We start from the raw sequence: 27,248 nt of genomic DNA, 5'->3' as shown, positions 1-27,248 counted from the left end.
TGTATATACACCCATGTTCATTGCAGCCCTGTTTACAATAGCAAAAAGATGGAAGCAACCAACGTGCCCATCAACGGATGAATGGATTAAAAAAATATGGTATATTCACGCAATGGAATACAACACATCGATAAAGAACAATGATGAATCCATGAAACGTTTCATAACATGGAGGAATCTGGAAGGCATTATGCTGAGTGATATCATTCAGCTGCAAAAGGACAAATATCATATGAGACCACTATTGTAAGAACTTAAGAAACAGTTTAAATATAGAAGAAAATATTCTTTGATGGTTACAAGAGTAGGAGGGAGGGAGAGAGAGGAGCATTCACTAATTAGATAGTAGACAAGAACTATTTGAGGTGAAGAAAAAGACAACACACAATACAGGAGAGGTCAGCATAACTGGAAAAAAAACAAAAGCAAAGAAGTTTCCTGAATAAACTAAATGCTTCAAAGGCCAGCATAGCAGGGGCAGGGGTTTGGGGACCATGGTTTCAGGGGACACCTAGGTCAACTGGCATAATAAAATCTATTAAGAAAACATTCTGCATCCCACTTTGGAGAATGCATCTAGATACTTAAGTGCTAGCAGGCAGCCATCTAAGACAAATCAACTGATCTCAACCCACCTGGAGCAAAGGAGAATGAAGAACACGAATGACACAAAATAATTATGAGACCTAGAGACAGAAAGGGCCACATAAACCAGAGACTACATCAGCCTGAGACCAGAATAACTAGATGGCGCCCAGCTACAATCGATGACTGCCCTGACGGTACACAACAGAGAACCCCTGAGGGAGCAGGAGAACAGTGGGATGCACACCTTAAATTCTTGTAAAAAGACCAGATTTAATGGTCTGACTGAGACTAGAAGGAACCCAGAGGTCATGGTCCCCAGACCTTTTGTTAGCCCAAAGAGGAACCATTCCCAACTCTTCAGACAGGGATTGGACTGGGCTATGGGATAGGAAATGATACTGGTGAGGAGTGAGCTTCTTGGATCAAGTAGACACATGAGACTATTTAGGCAGCTCCTGTCTAGGCGACAGGAGATCAGAGGGCAGAGGGGGTCAGAAGCTGGCTGAGTGGACACGAAAATAGAATGGAGGGAAGGAGTGTGCTGTCTCATTAGGGGGAGAGCAACTAGAAGTACATAGCAAGGTGTGTATAAATTTTCCTAGGAGAGACTGCCTTGATTTCTAATCTTTCAGTTAAAGAACAATAAAAATTTTTTTAAAAACGAGACTTAAGAGGCACACCAGCCCAGAAGCAAGGATCAGAAGGCAGGAGGGGACAGGAAAGCTGGTAGTAGGGAACCCAAGGTTTAGAAGGGAGAGTCTTACCATGTCGTGGGGTTGTTAACCAATGTCATAAAAATCTATACTGTTTAATGAGAAGCTAGTTTGTTCTGTAAATCTTCATCTAAAATACAACAAAAAACAAAAGAAAAAATGAGCATGCAAAATAAAAAACGTAGTGTAGTGTACATGAAGAATAATAATTATTTTTAGTAATAAACCATATAGTATTATACTACTGTCAACAATAAAAATGCAAAGTGCTATGCATGAACACTTAATAACACTTAATAACAAAAATAAAGATAATACAGAGACGCTACTTTCAGTTAGTTTTCAAGTAGTGTCTGAATATTTATGCCAGGGCCCTTTTGTGCCTGGCAGCTTGTGTTTGCTGCTCTTATGATGGGAGCAGGTCTCATGACAGCTGCAGGGCCAACTAGTTCTTCCATGGATCAGGCAACAGCTTTAACCCTCCCGATCCCGACCCCTAACCCAGGGAGCTGGAGTAATATCTCCCCATGTGGGACCATCAAGCTAATGGCAAATCTCCATCACAGGGCAAGTTCTGCTTTGAAGTCAGTAAAAGTGAAGTTGTTTCCACAGTAAAGGGAGAAAACGCTGATTTCATGGAATCAAAGAGAAACTCTAAACATCAGCATCTTAGCCATTGCAGCAGTGAGCATATTTGCTGGTCCAAGAGACACAGAAGTGGAAAGAAATGACCAGGGGAAGGAAAAAATGATGGTTGAAAATAAAGCAATACTTTCTATGTTTAATATTCCACGGAAATATAAACATTAGACATAAAAGGTAGTTTTAGGAAACTGGGTGAAAATGTGAACATGTCTGAGATGTCATTAGGAAGGGGGAATGAAGTCACAGGGAAACACTATCCCTTAATTCAGCCTGGAATTTCCTATTTGAGCCTCATTTTTTAGAAAACTCCCATAATTTCTGGGCCTACTGGATTTTTCAACTACTCACTGTAAGCCATAGCACCTACTGCTCCATCCCTGCACCAGCAGAATCCCCTAGGTCCCTGGTTCTGTACCTTGTGCACCACTTCCCCGTTGAACTCCCTCCCCGACAATCAGCACCTGACACCCAACACCTACGGGTATAACTGTACTTACATCACCACAGCTGCATTACTGCTTTATCCTCTAGGCCCTAGGCTCCTGCTGCAATCTTTTGCACTTGCTTTGTACACATTTATATTTTCCGTGCTCATCTTGATAAAGAAAATACAGAAAAGTTATGTTTTCATTTTCCCCCATATCCAACACCCAGCACAATGTCTTGCAAATAACAAGTGTCCAATAAATTCTCACATGATTGATAACTGAATGAATGAATAAGTATATGAATGAAGAGTTCAGAGTTAAGGGCATCTGGGAAATTACAGATCTGTTTTAAAATCTTATATTCAATTCTTTTTTGCTGTGCAAAGTCGAGCAAATTTCTTAACTTCTCTAAGGTTTAGTTTGCTTTTCCGAAAAAGAAACGTCCCTGTGTGGATCAAATGGTTTGTGCTTGACTCCTAACCTAAAGGTAGGAAGTAGAAACTCACCCAGGGGTACCGTGAAAGAAAGGTCTGGTGATCTGCTTCCGTTAACATTACAGCAACAAAAACCATATGGAGCAGAACACTCTGTCATACGTGGGGTCACCATAAGTCGGCATCAACTCGATGGCAACAGGCTTTATGATTTTCTGAAGAATGGGAAATCTAATAAACTGAATTAATTGTGATATTGGATGGTTAAATATTAAGATGTCTGTAAAGAACAGAATCTGAGACATTAAAGGTTTGATGTTATTATTCTGTCTTAGAAAATTAATACTCTGGAAGGTTAATAATCTAACGAGGTAGTGAGTGAGGCATGATCATGGTGACAAGTGATGAGGCCCACATCACCAAAAATCAAACCTCAGAACACACCCCCAGCCTATTTTGGGGTTATTCTCCAGTTCTTTAAAGGAATATTTAGCTTTTTCATTTAGATACTAACTTGAATCTCATATACTCTGGATCATCCCAATGGGAACTATGGAATTCAGTCTTGCCATTTCATTTCACTGCCTACATTTATGTCTGTGCTTATAATCATGTTTACTTGAAATTTCATTACTTTTACTTGAGAAAACAAAATAGAAAAGAGGTCAATGCAATACTATGAGTGATGTTCTTACCAAGTGAAAGTGAAATGAACTTACAGAGCAAATGAAGATTTTATTTTTTGCAAATGAAAATTGCAGAGAGATGCACATAAAGGCAGGTAGAGGGGAAACTGAGTCAGGGGACACAGGAGACATCTACAGCTAGCAGGCACTCCTGTGTCCCCGCACCATCATCTTCGTGTCAGAAAACAGCACCATCAGTCATGAGTGTTCATTTAAATTTCACTAGTTATACTAAATACCTATTATAGAGTAGGTACTCTGCTCAACTCTGGGAATCTAAAGGTAAATGAGACTCAGTTCAAGTCTCCTCCAAACACAGTGTAGCCATAGGTGGACATGAAAGGCTTTCCATAAAAACCAGTTCTACTTGCACAGCAATTTAAAAGGCTGAAGAATATCAAACTAAGCTGGCAATGCAACTTTTACAACATCTCATGCCGACAATGATATCACTAGAGGAGGAAACCCATTGCCGCCGAGTCGATTCTGACACACAGTGACCCTATAGAACAGAATAGAACTCCCCCATAGGGTTTTCCAGGAGCACCTGGTGGATTCAAACAGCCAACCTTTTGGTTAGCAGCCGAAGCTCCTAACCACTACCCAAACAGAGCTTCCAGAGGAAGAAACAGCACTTATGATATGCACAACCCTACACTTCGATCAGCATCTCGATCCAGAGCTTAGCATTCCAGGCTACAAGGAACAAGTGCAGGAATCTGGCTTCCATGGGAGGCTGGAGTCTGTAGAGCACCACACTGTCTGCTCTGGCGTTCCCTAGAAAAGGCTGGGAGAAAATAGACAAAAGAGATCACTGTATTTGCAGAATATCCTCTTCACACTGTCACCTCTCACGACACTGAGCAATGCGTGGTTCATTTTGTTAACATGCAAAGTGCTGCCTTCTTTAACAAAACTGCTGGTGTTTAACAGAGATGTGACAAGTTACCCTTAATTCAGGGATTAGCTACCATTGTCTAAGCTTCCTTATTTCCAAGGTAGTTTAAATTTCATGGAGCCCCTGGGTCGTGCAAACAATTAACAGGTCCACATGATCAGCTACTAACTGAAAAATCAGAAATTGGAGTCCACCAGAGGCACCTGGGAAGAAAGGCCTGGAGATCTACTTCCAAAACATCAGCTAATGAAAACTCTATGGAGCACAGTTTTGCTTTGACACTGGGGTTGCCATCAGGTGGAGTCAACTGGAGTAACTGGTTAAATTTCATTGGTACCATTAAACCAGCATCAAAAACCTAAATTGCTTAGAACCGAAAACAAAAACAAATCATAGGTACCCTATAGAACAGAGTAGAACTAACTGCCCAATAGGGTTTCCAAGGATCAGCCAGTCGATTTGAACTGCCGACCTTCTTGTTTAGTGGAACACCAAAAATTAGTATAATGGAATATATTTATTGTGAGTACCTAAGATTTGATTCAGGTAGTGCCACCTGAACATGTTGGGAAGGCATTCCAAAGAGGGGACAGTGAAAACAGATTATATAGGTCATCATTAGGTTAATTTCTCAGAAGATAAGATCAAAGCACAGCGTAGATTACAGAAACAGTCACCAAGACATGCTATACATCCTAAAACAGTCTTTAGTCAGATGCTGGAGTTTCTGCTTCTGAAGTTGGCTGCATGTAGGTAATTTTCCAAAGGAATCCAATGCCCAAGGCCAAACTTCTCTGCTAAACTGTTCCTACTAAGCTATTATTTGACCTGAAGGTGACTCCAGGGAACCAACTCCATCAAGGTTCAAAAGGACGCCTAAGGTTGGCTGGCCTGTGTGGGTCACTCCAATTCCATGAACACAAAAACCTGGATTCCAGGAAAATCAAAGTTATTTTGCCATTAGCTATATACATGGTACCCTCAAAAGGCTTGCTTTTAGAAAGCAAACAAAAACTAAATTATTTTTTCCTAATCTCAGATTAATCAGGATACTCCCATGTAATCACACCATTAAGTATAATTAATCAGAATAGTAACTTGCAAAAAACATGCAGTAATGTAACAGACAGGGTTAAACCGTTCCCACTCCTCCCACGACCCCCTCTCCCAGACCTGCGAGTTCCTGGTAAGACATTCTGTGTAACAACACAAGGTCATCTTACTGCTTCTCTGCTCAACATCAGCTTCACTACTCACTCACCAGCAGCTCCCCCCATTCACACATGAGCGATATGCCAGAAAGCTGTCCTTAGATAAACTTCATGTGTCATAACCTCAACATGTCATATTGCACCCCCACTGCACCCCCATACATGCTAATTAGTTCTGGAAATTGCCCGCTATTTCCAAAAACTTCATGAATTATGCATAAGAGTTCCCTATCCTGAATCCTATAACTGCCCTTAAATCCCCAACAACAGGGAGCTTGATTTGAGGCTTAGACTCTAAGCTGCTTGCTTGACTTGCTTGTAATAAAGTCCCCTTTCTCTTTCGCAAAGGCCTGGTTTCTGTCAATTGACTCGAGGGGTCACACCAGGCAGGACCCATTCCCATCAGGTTACAGTAAGAACCCTAGACCCTAGAATTTGAGAGCTAGAGGGACATGAAAAGTGTTGTAGTTCAAAACAACTTATAAACGCAAAACCAAAATCTAGGTAGGTAAAAGATTCTCTGAAGAGGTAGGTAAGGCAGCACTTAGCACAGCCAGGACTAGATTTCAATCTCAGTGTTTTTGAATCAGTCAGTCCCCACAAACAAGGCTGCTCCCAGCAAGGCCCGTCTCATGCAGCACCTAAGAACTAAAGGTACCTGCAGGTAGCTTCTGGAGAAATCAAGGATAACACGACCACATTACCTGCCTCAGAGGGAGGAATGCGTTTCCCAGCAGTCTCTGGGCTCTAACTACACAAGGGCATAATGAGAGCAAAGGAAGTTTTTTACATGATTTTTGCATCCATTTTCTGTTGATATTTTTGCGTAAGGGAATTTTAAAACAAGATACCTGAGAAGATCTGAAGTGTCTGATTTGAGGTTTGGGCGCTCCTCCTCTGTGGCTAGTACCACGTCCACCCTAGGAACAGCCATTTTCCCTATGGTTTCTAAGAGAGGAATGTCCGGTAATCATGAGGTAACTACACTGTGACCTCCCCGCCCCCATCACAGGCCCTTATAATCAACACACTATAACTAATCAAAGAAAGAGGCTTATATCCTTTCAAGGCAATCACCTTATAAGCTTGCACTACAGGAAGTCTTGCCTTAGGAGTTCCTGCCACCAGAAGTCCTGTCTTAACAGTTCCTGACACAGGAAGTCCCACCTTAAAATAATCTTCTACCAATCAAGTAACACCTTGGGATGATATAAGCCTGTAATGACCAATCAAGTGATGCCTTTCAATGATTTAAGTTTGTGAATAACAATCAAGTACTGTACTCAGGACCTTTTTTCCCCACTTATAAAATGTTACTGTTTAATCACCATATTGGATTATTGAATTCCACATCACGGAGTTCAGTCTATTCCCAGCTAGAGCTGTCTCTTTTCTTTCAGTAAATCTCTCAATTTTACATTAATCAGAGATGAATAGTTACTCTAGGATATTTTTTAAAGAACAATTAGCATGTATGCCAAGAAAGGGTAGAAATTACCGTATGCACAGGTTCACATAGATCTCTCACTGATGACTTGATTAGTAAATAAGATAAAACTATATGCTCCTTCAGAAGTGACAATGTTGAACTTCACCTGAGCCTGTGATCCCAGAAAAATCCTTCCACCTTTGGTGTTCCTGGATATGGCTTCCTACAAAGACCCACCATTTGACTTAAATGACACTCACAGATGGCCCCCATGTTTATCTATGACAAGGCCAGGTACAGACCTTCAAAGTCCCACTTGTAGGCTCATAATTGATTGGCTGAACTGCCTATCCCCACTGATCAATTACGATAAAATGTTTGCTAACCAAACTTTAGCTACGCTTCTCTCCTTCCCCCAGATCCCTGAAGTTTGGGCCACCTCAGCCTGAGCCAGCATACAGCCCCTCCTGACACCAGGCTGGCCTCAAGGTAACACATTACCTGATGACAGCACCCTCCTCATCCCACTTTCACACACCTGATTTTTTCTAGACTTTTCTACTTCTATGTATAAAAGAAAAACGCCTTTTGCTAACTGGAGTCCCTGGGTGGTGCAAATGGATAGCTTGGCTGCTAACCAAAAGGTTGCAGGTTTGAGCCCACCCAGAAGCACCTCAGAAGAAAGGCCAAATGATTGACTTCTGAAAAATCAGCCATTGAAAACTCTGTGGAGCATAGTTCTACTCTGACAAACATGGGATCACCGGGGGTTGGAATTGACTCGTGGGCAACTGATTTGGTTTTTGCTTAACTCTTGAGAAGCTTCCTGAAGTAATTCTCAGAGTGTTTTCTTTTCCTTGTTGCAATAGACCCACTTCCCCTATTGCAATAGTACCTATTTCTGCTTTGAAATTATACTTTTGAATAAAGCCTCTCCTTACTATGTCAGGATTTCTTTTTTATTTGACAGAGGGAAGGGAAAACTTAGAAAATACAGCATCAACATTAACACACAGGGTCTATTCCTAATAAGCCTTTTCTGCGAACTTGGCAAATCTCTCTGTACTAGTGATTCTGAAGATATTCTGTGCATTTTACATAAAAAGGTGAGTAAGTATTAAAAATAACAAAAATTCAACAAAATGTGAATATAAGGTTTATTGTGAGCAGTTATTGTATATGCACACAGGGAGACCATTTTTTGCTTTAGTTTCTTTTTTTAAATTTTTATTGTGCTTTAAGCGAAATTTTACAGATGAAGTCAGTCTCTCATATAAAAATTTATATACACCTTGTTGTATTTCCATGTATATTCAGCCTGCTTCTGTCCCCCTCTGCTTTCTCATCTCCCCTCCAGACGGGAGCTGCCGACATATCTCATGTGTCTACCTGATCCAAGAAGCCCACTCCTCACCAGTACGATTTTCTATCTTATACTCCAGTCCAATCCCTGTCTGAAGAGTTGGCTTTGGGAATGGTTCCAGCCTTGGGCTAACAGAAGGTCTGGGGATCATGAACTCCGGTGTCCTTCTAGTCTCAGTCAGATTATTAAGTCTGGTCTTTATATGAGAATTTAAGGTCTGCATCCCACTGCTCTCCTGCTCCTTCAAGGGCTCTCTGTTGTGCTCCCTGCCAGGGCAGTCATCGGTTGTGGCCAAGCACCATCTAGTTCTTCTGGTCTCAGGCTGAGGTAGTCTCTGATTTATATGGCCCTTTCTGTCTCTTGAGCTCATAATTACCTGGTGTCCTTGGCATTCTTCATTGTCCTTTGCTCCAGGTGGGTTGAGACAAACTGATGCATCTTAGATGGCCACTTGCTAGCATTTAAGACCCCAGACGCCGCTCTCCAAAGTGGGGTGCAGAATGTTTTCTTAATAGATTTTATTATGCCAATTGACCTAGATGTCCTCTGAAACCATGGTCCCCAAACTCCTGCCCCTGCTACCGTGGTGTTCAAAGCCTTCGGTTTCTTCAGAAAACTTCCTTGCTTTTGGTTTAGCCCAGTTGTGCTGGCCTCTCCTGTATTGTGTGTTGTCTTTCCCTTCACCTAAAATAGTTCTTGTGTACTATCTACTTAGTGAATACCTCTTTCCTTCCCTCCCTCTACACTCTCATAACCATCAAAAAATATTTTCTTCTCTGTTTAAATGATTTCTTGAGTTCTTACAATAGTGGTCTCATACACTATTTGTTCTTTTGCAACTGACTAATTTCACTCAGCTTAATGCCTTCCAGGTTCTTCCATGTTATGAAACGTTTCACAGATTCATCATTGTTCTTTATCAATGTGTTGTATTCCATTGTGTGAATATACCATAATTGATTTGTCCATTATCTGTTGATAGGCACGTTGGTTGCTTCTGTCTTTTGCTATTGTAAACAGGGCTTCAATGAACTTGGGTGTGCATATATCTGTTTTTGTAAAGGCTCTTATTTCTCTAGGATATATTCCAAGGAGTGGGATTGCTGGATTGTATGGCAGTTCTATTTCTAGCTTTTTAAGGAACCGCCAAATCGGTTTCCAATATGGTTCTACTATTTTACATTCCTACCAGCAGTGTATAAGTGTTCCAGTCTCTCCATAACCTCTCCAACATTTATTATTTTGTGTTTTTGGATTAATGTTGTCCTTGTTGGAGTGAGATGGAATCTCATTGTACTTTTGATTTGCATTTCTCTAATGGCTAATGATTGTGAGCATATCCCCATGTACGCATTAGCTACCCTAGTGTCTTCTTTAGTGAAGCTCCTGCTCATATCCTTTGCCCATGTTTTAATTGGGTTAATTGTCTTTTTGTTTTTGAGATTTTGTAGTATCATGTAGAATTTACAGATCAGATGCTGATCAGAAATGTCATAGCGAAAAACTTTTTCCCAGTCTCTAGATAATCTCCTTGCTCTTTTGGTGAAGTCTTTGGATGAGACTAGGTGTTTGATTTTTAGGAGCTCCCAGTTATCTAGTTTCTCTTCTGGTGTTTGTGCATTGTTAGTCATATTTTGTATGCTGTTTATGCTATGTATTAAGGCTCCTAATGTTGTCCCTATTTTTTCTTCCATGGTTTTTATCATTTTAGATTTTATATTTACATCTTTGATCCATTTTGAATTAGTTTTTGTGTACGGTGTGAGGTATGTGTTATGTGTCTTTTTTTGCTGATGGATATCCAGTTATGCCAGCACCATTTGTTAAACAGACTGTCTTTCCCCCATTTAACTGACTTTGGGCCTTTGTCAAATATCAGCTGCTCATATATAGATGCATTTATGTCTGGTTTCTCCATTCTGTTCCATTGGTCTATGTATCTGTTGTTGTACCAGTAATAGGCTGTTCTGACTACTGTGGCGGTATAATAGGTTCTAAAATCAGGTAGTACGAGGCCTCCCACTTTATTCTTCTTTTTCAGTAATGCTGTACTTATCTGGGGCCTCTCTCCCTTCCATATGAAGTTGGTGATTTGTTTCTCCATCTCATTAAAAAATGTCATTGGAATTTGGATCAGAATTGCGTTGTATCTATAGATCGCTTTTGGCAGAACAGACATTTCTACAATGTTGAGTCTTCCTATCCATGAGCAAGGTATGTTTTTCTACTTATGTAGGTCTCTTGGTTTCTTACAGTAGTGTCTTGTAGTTATCTTTGTGTAGGTCTTTTACATCTCTGGTAAGAGTTATTCCTAAGTCTTTTGTCTTCTTGGGGGCTACTGTAAATGGTATTGATTTGGTGATTTCCTCTTCAGTGTTCTTTTTGTGTTGGTATAGAGCAATCTAACTGATTTTCGTATGTTTATCTTCTACCCTCATACCCTGCTAAACTCTTCTATTAGTTTCAGTAGTTTTCTTGAAGATTCTTTAGGGTTTTCTGTATATAAGATCATGTCATCTGCAAATAGAGATACTTTCACTACTTCCCTACCAATCTGGATGCCCTTTATTTCTTTATCTAGCCTAATTGTTCTGGTATAGGGATACCATTTTGATTCCAGAAAAAACAGTGGTACAAAGAAGCTAGATACAATGAGGCTAAAAAAGAAAAGAGGAGGAGGAAATTTAGAAGATCAACCATTGGCTAATCTTAATATGAGTGACTGAACCCTTCCCTCCCTCTTTTATTGAGATCAACTGACATCAGGTAAGAAGGCTGTCTCTGGCCCTCCACCCAAAGATGTCTTTTGAAAGTCACATTCAGCAAGCCAGGCTTTGAACAGGAAAGAAAAGACTAGCAACTTTGGGTTAAAGAAGAGTAGCTGGCATGATCAATCCTGGTCAGGAACTTTCTTATAGTGAGTATTTAGTTTTGTGCATTAGAAAATCCTAAAAATCAATATATCTACTCTCAGTTTCTCTCTTTGACAGTAGATTTCATGGAACAACAGTTTCCTAATAGGTCAAATGTTTGAAAACTGCAATTGTTCCTTATGATTTCAGATTCAAAGGCCCAAGTTTCTGCCCTTGAAGCTTTATAGTTCCCTTTTTTTTGAATCACTGCAACATAGTCTTAATCTGATTTATCATCCTGTTTTCACCAGATGCTGCAGAAAAGTTATAACACCACAAACTGTAATGTTGCTTTTTAAGAGACAAATCCAGTCCCATCGAAGGGACCTATCAGTTTATGTTCTGAAAACAAGACCTAAGGGCTCTAAGTTCTTTTTGAAATCTACTGAAAAGAGTTAAAATTATCTTAATTCTATGCAAAAATATAATGCAGTGTTTTGGGGGTGATTTACCAAATTCTGTGCATCTTAAGCTCGCAAATTAAGCTACATGACCCAGAAAGTGGAATACAGAGCCTACATTATTTAACAGTAATTAAATTAGGGAGCATAGAGAGTTGCTGCCTTCTAAGATCCTCTTTCAGTGGAATGACTGACTCTCCTCGATGCCTGGGACCTGCAAAAGGTACAAATACATGGAATAGACCAGATATAAGAAAGACGTGAGTAATTAATTCAGTCAAGAATGACATTTGCCTAGTTATTTTTATTTTGCTTTTTAAACATTGCATCATGCTTAATAACTGTAGGGGTGAATACAAACCAAAAACAAGGAAAAAAACAAAAAACAGACACATATATTTCTGCCCACCCTTGTGCAAAAAGAAAAAGAGTACCAGTCTCTCTTTTTTCTTTTCTTTTTTTTCTAACAGCATTTCTTTAGAGTGCTTGCAAGTTGAAATTCTTAGCGACCCTATAAGGACAGAGTAGAACTGCCCCAAAGGGTTTTCAAGGAGTGGCTTGTGGCTTTGAACTGCCAAGGACATTTTGGTTTTCTGCCAAGCTCTTATATTCTTTTAAAGGACTAAATAAACTTGCCAGTTTTACAACCCAGGAAGGTTTTCTCAAGAACCTAGGATCCATCTCTTTGAAATGTAAATAACAGAAAGATAGCACCCCTCTCTGCATGGAAGTTTAAGGTAGGTACCAGTTCCTGTCAAGTCAGTTTGGAACTGGTGGTAGACTGGTTAAGAGCTTGGTTGCTAACCAAAAGTTCAGCAGTTCGAATCTACCAGCTGCTCCTTGGAAACCCTATGAGGTAGTTCTACAAACCACAGTTTCTGCAGTAATCAGCCCTCAAATGGTTAGGACTTGGTCAATAACTGCCAGCTTCCTTAATTTTTTGCCTTCACTCCCAACTTGGGATCAGAGAAACATACTCCCCTGACCAATTATGTAGGTTGCCCCGCTTCTCTTTAGTCTTCCTCCAACTTCCCATGCCAACAATGTCCAATAAGAGCACACCCTATGCAGCCTTTTTTTTCCACTATTAAACTTTCCCTCTCCACTGCCTGCCTTTGAGTCTCTGTAAAATACACGTGATGGTGGCTGACTCCTTTGTCATAGCCAGCTTCGAATAAAGTGCTTTTGCTTGTTCTCACTTGAGTGGCCTTTGTTTATTTTCACAAATGAAAATACTATAGAAAACTCAAATACCTTGGTGAGTTCAGTCAATTATAATGCCACTGTATTTCTCAGATTTGGTAACATTTCCTCTCTTGCTAGCAAACGAAATGCCAGCTCTGAATCATTTAATCTTTTCTGTCTTTTTCAGCTACAATGTAATCTTTACCTGCATCAGTGCCATTTTGCAAATGCTAACAATTGCTATGCCAATTGCAGGTGAAACATTTACCTCCCCTGCATGCTTCAAAAGAGAAATTCAGAATGTCTGTCCACAACCTTTAAGCTGGACATTGAGGCTGACCTGGGTAAAGAAGCCAAATCCCAGCTCTACCACTTCCCAGCATGTGGTCTTAGCTGTTACACTCTGCTGTAAGCTGCAGGTTGTTCATCTATAAATCTGGTTTAGTAAACCCTAACTCTAAAGGCTGGAGTAATAATTAAGTGAGATAATACATAAAAACAGTCAGCCCATCACCCACCTCCATGTAAGCATACTGCAATTGGTGCCTTCCCAGGTTGTACCTATGGTTGCAGTTGATGTTTTAATTACTGTCTTAGGCTGGGTTTTCTAGAGAATCAAAACCAGTAAAGCTTACAAATATATAGAGAGAGGAAAATTTACATCAAGGAAATGGCTCACACGTTTATAGAAGCTGGAACATTCCAGGTCCATGGGTCAGGATAGAGGCTTGGTTCTCCTGATTCAGGGAGCTACAGGGGCTGGAGAACCCAAGTTTGGCAGGACAGAGAGCAGAGCTCTTGTTCACAGGCTGTACAGATTGATGGACTCCAAGATCAGCAGGGAGGACCAAAGGTAAGCTGCTAGCTTGAGCACGAAGAACTGGAAGTCAGACAAACAGGAGCCAGCTGCAGGATATAAAGCCAGCAGAAGACCAGGAATCTTGCCAGAATGTCCAGTTCTATTCAATGCAGTCCACCTGACCAACCTTTTACTCACAGCAGATCCTATTATGGAGGTGTTCACATTATGTCAGATCTCACTGTGGAAGTGATCACATCATAATACGACTGCCAAACTACATCACAACTGCCAAACCACTGAGAATCATGGCCCAGGCAAGTTGATACACAACCTTGACCATCATAGTTACTGCAGTTAGCAGGGAAGGTATCTGTCAGGGACAACTCATCCGCCAGACTCTGAATCCTATTATTTATAATCCATGACATGTTCAATGCCCAAGACAACCAAGCAAACAGTCAAGAGAAGAACAGCAGCTCCTACACGCTCTTTGGTCCCCAAAGAATAATTCATCCTACTAGAACTAGAGTCAATATTTATTCAACTGTAGGTGACACATTTTGTAAACCTCAGTATGAATTACATAATAAAAGTTTTCCAAGGAAATCTACCTATAATTGTTCTATTTTCTTTATATTTATTCTTTTCCTTTCTGAATTAATTTACTTTTGAATACAAACTCTGGAAAGTATACTTATGATTGAAAGGGTCTAGTTTAATGGAATTAATGTAAAAGAATTAAAATTAAGAAGTTTAAATATGCATAATCTATTTTAATAATATAGCAATAGTAAAGCATTAAAACACATTCTTTACAACTTCTGAGATCTTTACACTAAGCAAAAAAAATCATGACATGGTATTGTTTGTTGCCATTGAGTTGATTCTGACTCATGTCTACCTCCTGTGTGCAGAGCAGAGGTTTTCAAGGCTGTGGTCTTTTCAAAACAGATTTCCAGGCCAAAGCTTTCTGAATACGTTCAAACCCCTAATCTTTCGGGTAGAAGTCTAGCACTCAACCTTTTGCACTACCCAGAGACCTGTTCCTGACATATAGTTTTATATATGTTCAGATGATTGACTACATTACTCATACTCATTGCTGTTGAGTAAATTGCGACTCATAGCTACCCTATAGGACAGAGTAGAACTGCCCCATAGGGTTTCCAAGGCTGCAAATATTTACAGAAGCAGACTGCCACATCTTTCTCTTCTGGAGAGGCTGGTGGGTTCGGCTGGTGAGTTCCAACTGCTGACCCTTTGGTTACCAACCAAGCGCTTTAACCACTGTACCACAAGTGCTCCATATATATATATGAGGTTTTATATATATATATATACACACACACTTATTTTTTCATTAAAAAAAGAACTTCAGTGTAAGGCACTGTTGTCCAAGAGTTAAATGAAGAGTAAAAGTCCACACGATACCACCTCACTATAATGTTTCTCAAACACATCATTTACCCTACCACAGACATGAGGGTAATAATAGCACCCACTCAGGAAGCTATTTGAAATGGTATTCCTCTCAAAGCACTAACTGGTGTTTTTCCTTAAAAAAAAAACAAATAAAAAATAAAACTTAAAAAAAGATTATGTTATACTAACAATAATTACAGAAGAACTAGTCTTGAGAGAGGGGGAGAAAAAACAAACAGAAAACTGTACCAGCTATTCCAGCCTAGAAAAAGCTTTCTAGTAGTTCCCAAGTTTTTGTAAGAGTCCCAAGGAATACATTTCCTCTGTTGTCTAGTAATCCCCACTATAAGAAGGGATAAATTTAGAAGTGTGCCCTTGGTTCAGATGGTGTTTAATGAGAAGTTAAGAGCTACCTGTGCAACTGGGCTCAAGAACCAGATTTCTCTTGGTCCTCTGAGGATTCAAAATACTCACCTAATGTCACATCAAGGACAGGATCACAAATTTTTAAGACTATCTTAATTTACTATCATGAAATACATTAGCACTGAAACCTCAGGAAAACTGGATTCATGAATTATCAAAAGTCTGCAACGTGGCTTTTAAACAAAAACAGGCACTTTGCTCTTTAGTGCTTATCTGCTCTTTTGCAATAATAGTTTTCTGAGATAACCGATCCTCCCATGGATAACAAGACACCTAAAAGACACATTTTTTTCAATTTCTTACCAAAAGTTCATCTAAAGGTAAAAAGTCATCCAGGAAAGTAAAACTTTAAGTAGATAAAGTATTGTTTATATGCACTACACCACGCAATCCACTCAGGGTTTTAACAGTTTTAAAAATTAAACCACGGTACGAGTGAACAATGACTGGTGTAGTTTCGATGAGGTATTACTTTGACATTTTAGTCTCAGAAGGGGTTTCCCCAGTATCCAACGTCTTCAACAACCAGAAAAGATCAGCAGCTTCTCATATCCTAAGGGGTTCAATACAGAATGCCTGAACTTCTATAAACAAGTCCTGCATGTTAATAATTTCGTTACAGATCAAGGATTGGAGGAAGACACAGACAAGGTGCACCAAATGACCCTTAAATTGTTCACAAGTAGAGATGCAATTGGATATATAAAGGTGGATAAATTCAAGAGGTAGATCAACAGCTGTAGTTAACTGATTTACAACTTCCATTGAATGTAAGGACATGTCGATATTGACCAGCACTTAAAAATACTCGGTTATCTGGTTCAACTGCATTAATTTCAGCAACATTTCTATAGCAGCTAGAGACTTGTTTTCCACGAGATCAGGAGGATTGGCTGGAGTCAGGTCAATATGATAAACAAGTTTTGCATTTTTTTTCAACTCACCAAGGAATGTGTTTGTTGAGGAGAAGATAAGGGGTGTTTGAAGGCTTTGGCCATTATCTGCTTCATCTCTATACCAGTGCTATTCTTAACAGACATTGACTTATCCCACTGAATTGCATGGTCAGTCTCCGTTGGATTTAGCCATGCCAACTCATCCTCACAAACATGGAGTGGAGGTGTTAGAAAAACGCTAGCCGAAAATGGCTTTCAATAGGTGGTTTTGGTCCACTGACTAAAGCTTCTGTGTTTTGAGAGGCAACCAAACTGTCAAATCCAAAAATGGAAGAATTGAGGTCTGGGTCACTGAGAATGCTAGGGAAGCTAGCTTTACTCTGCGTTGGCAATTCTGACTGGCACTCAGCTAAGGCTACTTGAAGCCCACTTATGTCCACACACTGACCCCTGTTTCCAACACCCATGAAAGCAATCTGGCGAGGTGCTTTTAAAAGAGTTCCCTTGATGGTTCCAGCATTAGCTGGGAAAGAAAAAACTGTTCTGTTGGAGTTATAGGAGGTAAAAATCCTGAGAGTCGTGGTCAGTCTGGCTCCTGGCCACCACGCGCAGGCTTCACAGGGTTGAACAGGTGCCTGAAACTGGTAACAAAGGGGTTGGCTGCAAGCAGATTGAAGTTGTCAAGGATTTCATTTTACTTGGATCCGCAATCAACGGCCATGGAAGCAGCAGTCAGGAAATCAAAAGACACTGGGCAAATCTGCTGCAAAGACCTCTTTAAGTGTTGAAAACAAAGATGTCACTTTGAAGACTAAGGTGCACCTGACGCAAGCCATGGTATTTTCAATCACATCGTATGCACACAAAAGCTGGATGATGAATAAGGAAGGCCGAAGAAGAATTGATGCCTTTGAATTGTGGTGTTGGTGAAGAATATTGAATATACCATGGAATGCCAAAAGAACAAACAAATCTGTCTTAGAAGAAGTACAACCGGAATGCTCCTTAGAAGCAAGGATGGTGAGACTGTGTCTTACGTACTTTGGACATGTTATCAGGAGGGATCAGTCCCTGAAGAAGGACATCATGCTTGGCAAAGCACGGAGTCAGCAGAAAAGAGAAAGACCCTCGATGAGGTAGACTGACACAGTGGCTGCAACAATGAGCTCAAGCATAACAACGACTGTTAAGGATGGCTCAGGCCCGGGCAGTGTTTCATTCTGTAGTGCATAGTGTTGCTATGAGTCAGAACTGATTCAATGAGACATTGCTGTTACCCTGTGTTGGGCTTTGTTTTTTTTTTTTTTTTGATCTTGCTTTGTTTTTTTGGATTTCTCTGTCTGGGTTGACTTCTGGTTGATTTTCTAACCAAAGAACTCCCTTTAGTATTTCTTGTAGTTTTGGTTTGGTTTTTACGAATTCCCTAAACTTCTGTTTATCTGGAAATGTCTGAATTTCACCTTCATATTTAAGAGACAGTTTTGATGTATATATGATTCTTGGCAGGCAATTTTTTTCCTTCAATTTTTTAAATATGTCATCCCGTTACCTTCTTGCCTGCATGGTTTCTGCTGAGTAGTCCGAGCTTATTCTTATTGGCTCTCCTTTGTAGGTGACTTTTCTTTTATCCCTTGCTGCTCTTATAATTGTTTCTATCTTTGGTTTTGGCAAGCTTGATTATAATATGTCTTGGTGACTTCCTTTTAAGATCTACCTTATGTGGAGTCCGATGAACATCTTGGATAGATATCTTCTCATCTTTCACAATATCAGGGAAGTTTTCTGCCAACAAATCCTCAACAATTTTCTCTGTATTTTCTGTTATCCTCCCTGTTCTGGTACTCCAATCACTCGTAGGTTATTTCTCTTGATAGAGTCCCACATGAGTCTTAAGGTTTCTTCATTTTTTAAAATTCTTTTATCTGATTTTCTTCAAATATATTAGTACCAAGTGATTTATCTTTGAGTTCAGAAATTCTAGCTTCTATTTGCTCAATTCTGCTCCTCTGACTTTCTATTGAGTTATCCAATTCTGTAATTTTATTGTTAATCTTCTGAATTTCTGATTGCTGTCTCTCTATGGATTTTTCCACCTTATTAAACTTTTCATTATGTTCATGAATAATCTTTCTAATTTCCTCAATTACTTTATCTGTGTGTTCCTTGGCTTGTTCTGCATATTGCCTCATTTCCTTCCTGTTGTCTTGAAGGGAGGCTGAGAACATTTCCCTTGAGAAAAAGAACAAGACAAGGATGCCCTTTATCACCACTCATATTTAACTTTTTGCTGGAACTTGTAGCTAGAGCAATAAGGCAAGAAAAAGAAATAAAGGACATCCAAATTGGTAATGAAGAAGTGAAATGCTCCCTCTTTGCAGATGATATAATACTATACATAGAAACCACAAAAGCCTCCATGAGAAAACTACTGGAACTAATACAAAGATACAGTACAGGCACAGGATACAAGATAAACATACAAAAATCAGTTGGATTCCTATACACCAATAAAGAGAATGATGAAAAGGAAATCAGGAAAACAATACCATTTATAATATTCCCTAAAAAAATAAAATACTTAAGAATAAATCTAACCAGGGATATAAAAGACTTATACAAAGAAAACTATAAAGATATTTCATTCTTTCTGAAATTAAGAGGATTTTCTTCATCAAAGGTTTTTAGACAGTTTTGGTCTTTTTGCATCACATGGTGAAATTACGAAGACTTAGATGATATCTGTGTTAAAAGAGCATTAAAAATATTTTTTTTTCTGTATATTCATTTTCCCACTCTTGAACATACTGAAGTTCAGTTTGTATGTACTGGGGTGGTGGTGGTAATATTTAATAATTGTAACAATAGCTCTCTTTCATAGGGCCCTCCCTCTGTGCCTGTTTCTGTACTTACCACTTCACATTTACTTAATCCTTCCAAAATCTGTATGTGATTGATATTATTATATCCGTTAACTGACCCAGTTTGATGACACAAATTTTCCAAGATACCATAGTTGGTAAGTGACAGAGTCAGGATCTGAGCCCAGACAATCTGTTTTCAAAGATAAATCTTTTATACCATGGCCTCTTTCTGAACTAAAGATTGTGCCCAGTGCCTGAATGAGTGGACAACTCCAAGATGAAGAGTCTCAATGTCTTATCAGCTGAGTCAGTGAACTCTTCCTTATTTATGGCAAATTGTCTATTATGTTGTCTAGTGCCATCCTACAGGATTTACGTGGCTCTTTTTCAGTGCAGCCAACCAAAGCTAAGGTATGGATATGGATAAGCTATCGCAGCTGCCTTCCCTGCTCTTGCCCCATCACTTTGTGTCCTACCTGTGCCCGGTGGACCATCTGCTTCAGGCACTGCCACTTCCAGCATTGGGTTGAAAGCTGGAAAGGCTATGAAAGAGATGGGGCTGTAGCAAGGAGGTCTAGGGAAGCAGAAAGGGGAAGTCATTGGGAAAGTTTTTATGGAGTCAGAATCAAGGCTCTAAAGCAGGTTTTCCAGTTCTCAGTGCTGCCCAATAATTGCATCTTTCCATTGATTAGTCTGTTCTTTAGTATTCTATTCAACAAATGTTTATTGAGTGCTGCTATGTACCAGGCACTGTTCTAGGCAGTAGGTATCCAGCAGTGAATGAAAAACGGCAAGACTCTGCCTTCATGGAACATACCTCCTATTGTCAGGAAGACAGATAGTAAATAAACAGACAAATAAGATGGTGAAATGTGCTTTGGAGAAAAACATGAAGCTGCATAAGAGGAAAGGGAATTCTAGGAGAGGGTGAGAAGTTAGATGGGGGAAGGAGGATTGCTTTTAATGTAGGGTGGAAGGGAAGGTGTCTATGATAAGGTGACATATGAGTTGAGCACAGGCCATGGGAATGGCTGAAGGAAGACCATTTCAGGAGAGGGCACAAGTACAAAGGTCCTGAGGCAAGAGCATGCCTGATGTGTTTGAGAAACAGTAAGGAAACCAGTGAGGCTGTAATGGAGCAAGGGGAGAATGCAGTAGGAGGTGATACCAAAGTAGTAATGGAAGCCAGATCATGTAGGAATTGTCAGCCACTTAAAGGACTTTGACTTTTCCTTTGAGAGAAAAGGCAAAGTTTAAGTAGAAGAGTGACATAATATGACTTATGTTCCATACAAGCATTCCCTTCCACCACACTTTACCTCTGCATGAACATTAACAAAACTTTACATCCAAAAGAGTACAGTTCCTTTTACCTATACATCATGCTGGCTTCCAACAGAAAATTACAAGGCATACTATAAAGCAAAAAACAATCTGAAGAGAAAGGGCAGGTATCACAAGCAGACTCAGACAATGCCAGAGGTGTTAGAATTATCAGACTGGGGATTTCAAATAACTATGACTAATATGTTAAGGGCTCTCATGGAAAAAGTGGACAACATGCAAGAATAGATGAGTAGTCTAACCAAAAAAATTGTGAACAATAAGGAAATGTGAGAAATCAAAATTTGCAACAGAAATGAATAAGGCATTTGATGCACCTACTAGTAGACTGGAAATAGCTGAGGGAAGAATCAGTGAGCTTGAAGATATTTCAGTAGCAAATTCTCAAACTGGAAGTCAAAGAGAAAAAAAGATTGGAGGAAAAAAAAGGACTATCCAGGAACTGTGGGGCAATCACAAAACATGTAACATATGCATAATGGGAATACTAAGAGGAGAAGAGAGAAAGGAACAGAAGAAAGACTTGAAGCAGTAAGGACTGAGAATTTTCCAAAATTGTTGACAGACACCAAACTACAAATCCAGTAGGCCCAGAAAACACTAAGCAAGATAAATTCAAAACCAAAACCCGTTGCTGTCGGGCCGATTCCGACTCATAGCGACAAAGCAAGATATATAGGAAAAAATCTGCACCCAGGCATATCATATTCAAATTACAGAAAGTCAAACAAAAAGAGATAGTAACACCTCTTCCTTATTAATTGTTAGAACACATAGATGAATCAGTAAGGCTATAAAAGGTTTGAATAGCATTATCAACCAAATTAACCTAATTGCCATTTATGGAGTGGGAATTAGGTTAATTGCAGGTTAGGTTAACCATTGCAGAGTCTAATTCTTTGCAAGTATACATGCAACATTCATCAAACTAGACCGTATAACCCAAATTCTAACTCAGTGACCCCATGTGTTACAGTAGAACTGTTTCATAGGGTTTTCTTGGCTCTAATCTTTATGGAAGCAGATTGCCAGGCCTTTCTTCTGTGGTGCCACTGGGTAGATTTGAACCACCAACCTTTAGGTTAGTAGACAAAAGCAAACCTCTTGTGCCACCTAAGGACTTTAGATACCCATTGCTATTGAGTCAGTTTTGACTCATAGCAACCCTAGTACTGGGTATAAGTGCCTCATAGGGTTTCCAAGGCTGTAGTCTTATGGAAGAATACTGCCACATCTTTCTCCTACAAAGTGGCTGGTGCATTCGAACCTCTAAGCCTTCAGTTAGCGGCCGAGTGCTTAACCATTGTACCACCAGGGGACCTTAAGTACCTTATACTGTTGAGTCGATTCTGATTCATAGTGACTCCATCGGACAGAGTAGAAGTGCCCCATGAAGTTTCCATGGAGCCACTGGTGAATTCAAACTGCTGACCTTTTGGTTAGCAGCCACATCCCTTAACCACTATGCCACTGCCCTAGAACAGCTTTCAATACATTAAGGAGGATCGGCATCATAGAGTATGTTATCTGACCACAATGCTATGAAATTAGAAACCAATAACAATAAAATATCTATAAATTTTCCAAATAGTAGAAAATTAAGCAGTGTACTTCTAAATAATTCTTGGTTCAAGGAAGAAATCACAAAGGAAATTAGAAAATACTCTTTTTAGTATAATAATATGTTTCTAGTGAAGGCTTACATAGCAGTTTAGGTTCTCATTCAACAATTTCTGCACAGATTGTTCAGTGACTTTGGGTACATTCTTCATGATTCATGAACTTTCTCAATATTTCTGTTATGGTTGTTCCACTTTCATTAATCTAGTTGCCCTGCCTCCTTGCATTCTTACCTTGGTTTTAAAGTAATTGTTGACTATTTGTTCTCATAAAGACGATTTTTTATAGGATCACAGCAGTCATGGGTGGTATTCTTTATTTTAGGAGCCTATCTATTATTTAGCTAAAAGATAACCTCAGGGTCTAGTTTCAGTTCAAGGTTTAAAGAGTATCTCAGGACAGTAGTCCTCCAGTCTCAACCAGTCGAGTAAGTCTGGTTTTTGCTTAGTTTTTTATGGATTTGAGGTTCTATTCCACATTTTTGTCCCATACTATCAGGGTCCATCTACTGTGGCCCTGATCAGAATGGTCGGAGGCGGTAGCCGGGCACCATCTAGTTTTTTTTTGGTTTCAAGGTAGATGAGGTCATGGCTCGTGTAGACTATTTGTCTTGTAGACTAGTTTCTTCTTTGAGCCTTTGGTTTCTTTCTTTCTTTTGTTCTGGATGAGTAGAGACCAACAGTTGTATCCTAGATAGGCAATTGCAAGCTTCCAATAATCTAATTTCCCTGACTCTTACATTCTCATCTTTGTTTTAAAGTAATTGTTTACCATTTGCTCTCATATAGATGATTTTTTTTAAGCGGCACATTACTTATGAGAGGTATTCATTACTTTGTGAGGCAATCTGTTATTTAGCTACTGGCATTAGTTTCAGTTCAAAGTTTGAAGAGTATCTCAAAGCAGTGATTTCAGGGAGTCCTCAAGTGTGAACCAGTCCAGTAAGCCCCCCTCTTTTTCTGTATTTGATGATAAATATATATATTTTATTTAATTTTTATTTTGCTTTGAGAGAAAGTTTACAAATCAAGTCAGTCTCTCTCATAAAAACTTATATACACCTTGCTACCAAAACCAAACCCACTGCCATTGAGTCGATTCCGACTCATAGGGACCCTATAGGGCAAAGAAGAACTGCCCCATAGAGTTCCCACGGAGCACCTAGGTGGATTTGACCCACTGACCTTTTTTTTTTTTATTAACTTTTATTGAGCTTCAAGTGAACGTTTACAAATCAAGTCAGACTGTCACATGTATGTTTATATACATCTTACTCCACACTCCCACTTGCTCTCCCCCTAATGAGTCAGCCTTTCCAGTCCCTCCTTTCGTGACAATATTGCCAGCTTCCCACTCTCTCTATCCTCCCATCCCCCCTCCAGACAGGAGATGCCAACACAGTCTCAAGTGTCCACCTGATATAATTAGCTCCCTCTTCATCAGTGTCTCTCTCCCACCCGCTGTCCAGTCCCTTTCATGTCTGATGAGTTGCCTTCGGGAATGGTTCCTGTCCTGTGCCAACAGAAGGTTTGGGGACCATGACCACCGGGATTCCTCTAGTCTCAGTCAGACCATTAAGTATGGTCTTTTTATGAGAATTTGGGGTCTGCATCCCACTGATCTCCTGCTCCCTCAGGGGTTCTCTGTTGTGCTCCCTGTCAGGGCAGTCATCGATTGTGGCCGGGCACCAACTAGTTCTTCTGGTCTCAGAATGATGTCGGTCTCTGGTTCATGTGGCCCTTTCTGTCTCTTGGGCTCTTAGTTGTCGTGTGACCTTGGTGTTCTTCATTTTCCTTTGATCCAGGTGGGTCGAGACCAATTGATGCATCTTAGATGGCCGCTTGTTAGCATTTAAGATCCCAGATGCCACATTTCAAAGTGGGATGCAGAATGTTTTCATAATAGAATTATTTTGCCAAATGACTTAGAAGTCCCCTTAAACCATGGTTCCCAAACCCCCGCCCTTGCTCCGCTGACCTTTGAAGCCTTCATTTTATCCCGGAAACTTCTTTGCTTTTGGTCCAGTCCAACTGAGCTGACCTTCCATGTATTGAGTATTCTCCTTCCCTTCACCTAAAGCAGTTCTTATCTGCTAATTAATCAGTAAAAAAACCTCTCCCTCCCTCCCTCCCTCCCTCCCCCCCTCGTAACCACAAAAGTATGTGTTCTTCTCAGTTTATACTATTTCTCAAGATCTTATAATACCCACTGACCTTTTGGTTAGCAGCTGTAGCACTTAACCACTACTCCACCAGGGTTTCCTATACACCTTGCTACATACCCCCAATTACTCTCCCCCGTAATGAGACAGCCTGCTCCCTCCTTCCACTCTCTTTTTACGTGTTCATTTCACAAGCTTCTAAGCCCCTCTACCCTCCCATCTCCCCACCAGTCAGGAGGTGCCAACATAGTCTCAAGTGTCCACCTGATCCAAGTAGCTCGCTCCTCACCAACATCCCTCTACTACCCATTGTCCAGTCCAATCCATGTCCGACGAGCTGGCTTCTGGAATGGTTCCTGTCCTGGGCCAACAGAAGTTCTGGGGACCATGATCATCGGGGCCCTTATGAGAATTTGGGGTCTGCATACCACTGTTCCCCTGCTCCCTCAGGGGTCGTCCACTGTATTCCCTGTCAGGGCAGTCATCGGTTGTGGCCGGGCACCATCTAGATCTTCTGGTCTCAGGATAATGTAGTCTCTGGTTCATGTAGCCCTTTCTGTCTCTTGGGCTTGTAATTACCTTTTGTCCTTGGTGTTCTTCATTATCCTTTGATCCAGGTGGGTTGAGACTCATTGATGCATCTTAGATGGCTGCTTGCTAGCATTTAAGATCCCAGAAGCCACTCTTCAAAGTGGGATGCAGAATGTTTTCTTAATGGATTTTATTATGCCCAGGGACTTAGATGTCCCCTGAAACCATGGTCCCCAAACCCCTGCCCCTGCTTCACTAACCTTTGAAGCATTCAGTTTATTCAGGAAACTTCTTTGCTTTTGGTTTAGTCCAGTTGTGCTGACCTCCACTGTATTGACTGTTGTCCTTCCCTTCACCTAAAGTAGTTCTTATCTACTATCTAAGTAGTAAATATCCCTCTCCCACCCTCCCTCCCTCCCTCCTCTCATAACCACTAAACAATGCATTTTCTCAGTTTAAACTATTTCTCAAGATCTTATAATAGTGGTCTTATACAATATTTGTCCTTTTGCAACTGACTAATTTCACTCAGCATAATGCCTTCCAGGTTCCTCCATGTTATGAAATGTTTCACAGATTCCTCACGGTTCTCTATTGATGTGTAGTATTCCATTGTGTGAATATACCATAATTTATTTATCCATTCATCCTTTGATGGGTACCTTGGTTGCTTCCATTTTTTTGCTATTGTAAATAGTGCTGCAATAAACATGGGTGTGCATATACCTGTTAGTGTAAAGGCTCTTATTTCTCTAGGATATATTCCGAGGAGTGGGATTGCTGGGTCCTATCATGGTTCTATTTTTAGCTTTTTAAGGAAGCGCCGAATAGATTTCCAAAGTGGTTGTACAATTTCACATTCCCCCCAGCAGTGTATAAGAGTTGCAATCTCTCCACAGCCTCTCCAACATTTATTATTTTGTGTTTTTGGATTAATGCCAGCCTTGTTGGAGTGAGATGGAATCTCATCGTAGTTTTGATTTGCATTTCTCTAATGGCTAATGATCGAGAGCACTTCCTCATGTATCTGTTAGCTGCCTGAATGTCGTCTTTAGTGAAGTGTCTCTTCATATCGTTTTCCCATTTTTAATTGGGTTGTTTGCCTTTTTGTGGTTGAGTCTTAGCAGAATCATGTAGACTTTAGAGATCAGGTTCTGGTCGGAGATGTCATAGCTGAAAATTCTTTCCCAATCTCTAGGTGGTCTTTTCACTCTTTTGGTGAAGTCTTTAGATGAGCATAGGTGTTTGATTATTATTAGTTCCCAGTTATCTGGCTTCTCTTCAGTTTTTTTAGTAATGTTTTGTATTCAGTTTATGCCATGTATTAGGGCTCCTAACGTTGTCTCTATTTTTTCTTCCATGATCTTTATCGTTTTAGACTTTATGTTTAGGTCTTTGATCCATTTGGAGTTAGTTTTTGTGCATGGTGTGAGGTATGGGTCTGGTTTCCTTTTTTTGCACGTGGATATCCAGTTATGCCAGAATCATTCCAGCATCATTTGTTAAAAAGACTGTCTTTTCCCCAATTAACTGACACTGGGCCTTTGTCAAATATCAACTGCTCGTATGTGGATGGATTTATATCTGGGTTCTCAATTCTGTTCCATTGGTCTATGTGTCTGTTGTTGTACCAGGCTCTTTTAACTACTGTGGCTGTATAATAGGTTCTAAAATCAGGTGGAGTGAGGCCTCCCACTTTCTTCTTCTTTTCCAGCAATGCTTTACTTATCCAGGGTTTCTTTCCCTTCCATATGAAGTTGGTGATTTGTTTCTCCATCTCATTAAAAAATGCCGCTGGAATTTGGATCAGAATTGCATTGTATATATAGATGGCTTTTGGTAGAATAGACATTTTTACAATGTTAAGTCTTCCTATCCATGAGCAAGGTATGTTTTTCCACTTACTTATGTCCCTTTTGGTTTCTTGTAGTAGTACCTTGTAGTTTTCTTTGTATAGGCCTTTTACTTTTCTGGTTAGATTTATTCCTAAGTATTTTATCTTCTTTGGGGCTACTGTGAATGGTATTGATTTGATGATTTCCTCTTTGATCTTCTTTTCGTTGATGTAGAGGAATCCAAGTGATTTTTGTATGTTTATCTTATAATCTGATACTCTGCTGAACTATTAGTTTCAGTAGTTTTCTTGAGGATTCTTTAGGGTTTTCTGTGTATAAGATCATGTCATCTGCAAACAGACATATTTTTACTTCTTCCTTACCAATCTGGGTGCCCTTCATTTCTTTATCCAGCCTCATTGCTCTGGCTAGGACCTCCAGCACAATGTTGAATAAG

At 40.0% G+C, this 27,248-nt stretch overlaps 1 pseudogene; it reads right to left on the bottom strand.

Annotated features, from left to right (window-relative positions):
• Window positions 1-15,765: 15,765 nt before the first annotated feature.
• LOC135229411 (CCR4-NOT transcription complex subunit 11-like) lies at window positions 15,766-16,959 on the bottom strand (annotated as a pseudogene).
• Window positions 16,960-27,248: the final 10,289 nt, after the last annotated feature.

This window comes from Loxodonta africana, unplaced genomic scaffold (assembly GCF_030014295.1).
Source record: "Loxodonta africana isolate mLoxAfr1 unplaced genomic scaffold, mLoxAfr1.hap2 scaffold_29, whole genome shotgun sequence".
Taxonomy (NCBI): Eukaryota; Metazoa; Chordata; class Mammalia; order Proboscidea; family Elephantidae; genus Loxodonta; species Loxodonta africana.
This window is presented reverse-complemented; position numbering and strand designations above follow the sequence as displayed.